At 43.2% G+C, this 5,322-nt stretch overlaps 2 long non-coding RNA genes across 4 annotated transcripts in view; one reads left to right on the plus strand and one right to left on the minus strand.

Moving 5' to 3' along the window:
- The window catches only part of LOC109297871, an 82,889-nt gene that overhangs the window by 36,677 nt on the left and 40,890 nt on the right, over window positions 1-5,322 (minus strand). The window lies entirely within an intron of this gene.
- LOC109297872 overlaps window positions 4,694-5,322 on the plus strand; it is a 17,988-nt gene continuing 17,359 nt past the window's right edge. Inside the window, exon 1 of the long non-coding RNA XR_002097453.1 lies at window positions 4,694-4,706. This is a non-coding gene — a long non-coding RNA (uncharacterized LOC109297872). The remainder of the gene's footprint in view (window positions 4,707-5,322) is intronic.

A 5,322-nucleotide genomic window follows, 5' to 3' on the forward strand; every position in this document is an offset into this window, starting at 1 on the left:
CTCCGGATCCGGCTCAGCTGCACCGGTCTCTCCACCCCACTTACTATTTCCTTTCTTCAGAGGCAAGCAGAGGCTGGACCAGCAGGACACGTGACTGACTTGGGAAAGGAGAGATCAAGTTAAATGATAGAGAGTAAAATTCTGTAGCCCCATGATGCAGCTCTCTTGAAGTTAAATATAGCCCACTTTATCCATGAAAAAAACAGTATTATGCTGTATTTGTTTAGTAGCAGTAGGAAATGTCTTGTACTAACTTAGTTGTACTGAATGTGTAACCCACATGCTTTTATTCTGCAGCATTTGACTTTGGCCCAAACAGAAATAGGAAGAAGTGGGGAGGAAAAACTTAGATTGTAGTTAGAATATTCTCTCAAAACCGGTAGTGGGGATGGCAGGGACAGAAGGGCCCCACAAGATCCAGAAATAGTAGACATACTCAGAACCCACTTCCAAGGCTGCATAGGAAGTTTGTAACATGGAAAAGCCCTCTGAAAGGTCACACACCTCCAAGAACTGACCCAAGCAGAGAGCAGATGAGAAGGTGATGTCTACCTAAGCTTGAGGACTCAAGGCCAAGAAATCTGTCTTCTGTAAGGACTGAGTTCCCACACCTGTGCCGCTTCAAGGATAAAACAGTGCCATTTCAGCTCCACTTACTAGGTAAGCCCTATGAAGAAAGTGTTTTGCCCACCATATTATATGGACTTAGTAGGAGAACTGAGTGGGAAGCCTATGGCATCTGTGGATACTACACAGCCTATGGAATTTGTCAGTAGCAACTATCCTTCACACTAGAGGATGATCACTTCCATGGGTCAAGTAAAGTGTTGTAAATGATTGGTTATTGTAGTAGATATTGGATCTAGCGCATGTGACTTGTTTTACAAAAGGGGGCCATTGCACATTAGCAACCACATGGATCTTGGTGGAGGAGTAACCTGTATCCAGTGGCAAAGAGATGCAAGATGACTGGGGTTACTCTTCCACTGAAGCCTTCATCCACCTTCCTAGCCATTGAGAAGTATGTCTTCTTCATCCACCTGTTCCAGTTTTTGGATCTTTACATTATGTTGGATTGCTCTTCATCTGATACCTCTTTTAACCTTACCACTACGGGTGACCCTACAGTGTAATGTGCAGTAATGTAGTACTTCACATTGAAGCTACTAAATTTAATGTGCATTAGAAAAGGTGCATTAATACACGTGTAGATGTACCCAGTATCTTCAACATTGAGAGGCTCGTAGGGGTTCTGGAAATGGATATTTTATATGTTAATGCTAATTCCTGTATTGCTTTGAATGTAATCTACAGATCTCAGTTTCATAAGCAGTCAACTATTAACCCAAGATGTGGAGTGATGCTGGCTATTTGCAGAAAGGGTTTGAAGTATTTGGAAAGGATGGAGATACTGCTGATACTCTCAAGCTCAGAAGAATCCAAAGTGACATATACCAGGTATTATGCTCACATTGTACATTATAGTCAAGATTAGGTGGCAAAATACAGAAGTATAAATGCAGTATCGAAACCATACATATGAAAATACAAAACAAACTGGACAAGGGTGTATGAGGAATACCAGTAAATTCATGGGCCAATAGCTTCTTTTAAAGCTTATTCATAGCATTCAGAAACCTATTTACAAAGTCTTCTACTATTTACTGTATTTTCTGTATGCATTAAATGTCTGTTTTCCTTAGAAACCAAACAGTACTCTCTCCTTGAAAGTTGACTAGAGACTATTATTAACACGTACTTATAAGGAATTTACATAGTATTGTAGCCCAAGGGGTTTAATCCTATGTAATGCTTTCTGATAAACCCTGAAACATACAACTATGGACTATATTTCAGCAAAGAATTAAGATACAGAAAGGAGAGGAATGTAAGAGGACTGTAGCCTAGGTACACATAGACTATGCTATTGATTTGCTTTTCAAAACAAAGAGAAGTAATCAAAGGGCAGAAGCTATCACCTATTTTTAGCCCTACTGTGTACTCACATGTGTGCAGTAATCTTTTGGAGGCTCCTTTTTCACATCGGCTGTTTGGATAGAAGACTAAACTAATGTAAACCTCATCTAAAATGGAGAAAAAAAGACTGATTTTTTCTTTCTTAGAGTTCATGCAAACAGACAGTGTATAGAGAACCCTTGACTTTCAAACTACTGCATATAGTTTTGGCTGACCTTTCACTATCTATCCATCTTTTAAAAAGTGATCTCACTTTGCAAAGGGCACACAAATTTGCAGATCTCCCCAGTCAGAAATTACTGCTACGTCGGAAAGTCCTTAGAAATAATACACAGCACCTCTTTAAGGGCTGGCGAGAAATCCCTGGCTTTATGGCTCTATAGTTGGTTGGCCCTATGGTGCAGCCTTCAGGCTTTTCTGATCATGACTGGGTTTGGAGTTGAAGCAGTTCCTGATCAAGAGGCCAAACCTCTTTGCCCCTTCCACAAGGCTGTGCATAGCAGAAGCCAAGAACCTGGGCACCTAGTATAATATTGTAACCTGGGCAGTACTCCAAGAGGTACCCCCTCTCCAATTGAAGAGATCAAAGCAGGTGCACAGCAGAACAAACAATATGGGTTGGTGAAATGTAAAAAGGCACAAAATGCAAAATGTCAAGGAAATATAGGGCCTTGGTACCTGCAGGGGAATCACAATGGCCCCTTTCCACTGCAAGAAGCTTTGCTTCTTGTTATCTCCCTCACCCCGAGTTACCTCAACAGGGACTTCCAGATCTCCCACATGGTAGGCAGGAACACTACCACACAGCCACCAGTGCTGGCACTCCTCCAACCTGCTAGGGGTCTTGACCTTCCAGGAGCCCCGGCCTCACCTCGAGCTGCCTGGCCTCTGACTGGAGGAGCTGGAAGCAGAGCTGGGATCCCCTCAGGTCACTGCTCAGATCCTTCCTGGACCAGGGGAGCCTCTCCCGCTGGCTGCAGCCTCTCGTAGGAGATCCTGGAGCCCAGTGGGGAGCCTCTCCTGCCAGCCACATGCCACGCTGCTGAGGGTCCCACTGCTGCCTGCAGGTCCTGCTCTTTCAGGCTCTTCTGGGGCACTGCTCCTGTCCCGACCTGCTGGCTCAGGTCTTGCCAGCTCTGTGAAGCCCCTTCCTTGTTGTCCCTCACTGGTCTCTCCCCTGAGTCAGCCAACGCTGCCCCTTTTATCCCCCTCCAGGTGACCCAAGGGGCCAATCGAGACACAGGCGGGGGGAGGGGGGAGTCTCTGGGGCCTGACTGGTGCAGAAAGGGAATCCCAAGTCCTCCAATCATCTTTTGCCCTTTCAAAACCCCTGGGCTAGATCATTGCCAGATAGCCTGTCACAATGCAAACATTTTATAGGGAGAAAAGGAGGTTACTGATATTTTTATAATGAACATATGCAGAATTGAAAGGAAACATTCTAATGTTAATACAGTGCTTCTATGGACTAATGAAGTGGAGAGAGAATATGCTAAGTAGGGGTGTGCAAAGCGAGCCCTATTCAATTAGGATTTGGCCTGAATTAGAGACAGTGCTTTGATTCATTGATTTGGACCACTGTCCCTGATTCGATTCAGCCAAATCTGAATCTGAAGATTCGATGCTGATTTGGAAAATCAGTGATTCGGACTTAGATACAGCTTTTCAAGTTTTTTCTACATACCTTGAGGTAACAGGGCGGCTCATAATTGCTGCAATGCTGGGGCGCATGGAGTATCCCACATTTAAAGCTGTGTCTATGTCCATATTGCTGAATCATTCCAAATCTATTCAGAGGGTTCCGATTTGATTCAGAGAAATTAAAGGGTCCTCTGATTCGATTCAGATTCAGAGAATCAGCCTCAGAATGGGGCCAAATCTCTGCCAAATCGAATCAGGGACTGAAGGTTTGCACAGCCCTAATGCTAAGGCACACCTTGTGGTGATAGGGTGAGGGTAAAGTGTTTGCTTTATTACAGTGACACCTTTCATAGCTAGGTTTAATTATACCACTTCTATGTCTGCCATTCCTTTATCAAATGCCTTTGCTGGTCTGGACATTAAGTTCCATCAGATACTTTTTCATACATTTGTTATTATTCCTACTACTTGCATTAAGAGTTTTAAAAAAACCCCACCTGCTTCAAAAGTACCAGGCTAAGCTTCCTCAGTTCCTGTTGTTGAAAGACAGAGAGCTGCCTGAATTAGCAGTTATTTGAATTGGGTCAGTTTTTAAAAAGACCACTTTTGTCCAGAGAGATCAGCTTTCATAGTTAATGGTTGGTAAATGTCCCTCACACAACACATGGACATGTAAGAGAAACCAAACAGGATCTGTGTCCTTCATGGCCTAGTTTATCAGGGCGTTCACTTGGTGAAAATGTAATGTAAATAGAGCTTCCAGCAAGAGGAAGCCACTTTTAAGTGTTTTTGCTTAATCAGCAGTAAGAAGGGAAAGAGAAAGATCAAGTGATCAGGTCACTGAGGAAAACTATACATATATTACAGCATAGCAGCATCAACCTATCAAAGCAGCTATTGGCTTATTTGGCCTAGAAATCATCTCAGTAATAGAAAAGATGCACACAGTGAGTGTGTAGACAAATATGTTGCAAAAGGAACCTATTTTTTCCAGGGCAGAGAACTTAAGTGCAAGGTATATCGCACACCTAAATCTTACCATAGACGGGTGCTTATACAAGGGAGATATGGCTAGAATGGTCATGGAAGTAATAAAACAGGATGGTCCAGAGACAGATTTTAATATCTGAATGGAAGCATCCATGCAGATGTCATAGCCCTAAACCTTACAATGGGAACATGAAAACAGTGACATGGTTCTTCCAGCCATTTGGCTAGTAAATTACAGCTGTGGCTAGGCGACGTTGCAGCATTGAGTAGAAGGGTGTCCTTACTCCATTAAGGTTCGCACACAAAGGCCAGTTGTTTGAACTTTATTTGATTTGTCTGAGTTAGTTTGTTAACCAGAGTTGCTCAAGTTCAAATCCTTTGTCAATGACCTTACAGTGGGTATAAAGGAATGTAGGTGCTTCAGAGCCACCCTCAGGCAGTCTATTGCTGGGTAAAGTTATACATTACACTCAGACCTTACTAAATATGTCGAATGTTAAGCAATGGTAAGTTAGAACGTGCTGTGAGCAGTTGCACATTAAGGGTTAATACTGTTTCTTGCCCGTACAGCTCTTACTTGCCACTTAGAAGGCTAGCAAGAAGGCATGTGGGTAGGAGCCAGGATACCTGCTCTGGGTGAGAGGAGGGCTGAAAGCAATGCATTCTGGGATGCTGGAGGGCTACAAATTGTTCATTTTATCTCTGGAGCAGACT

Source organism: Gavialis gangeticus, unplaced genomic scaffold, assembly GCF_001723915.1.
Source record: "Gavialis gangeticus isolate Ggan-Ray unplaced genomic scaffold, GavGan_comp1, whole genome shotgun sequence".
In the NCBI taxonomy this organism is placed as follows: domain Eukaryota; kingdom Metazoa; phylum Chordata; order Crocodylia; family Gavialidae; genus Gavialis; species Gavialis gangeticus.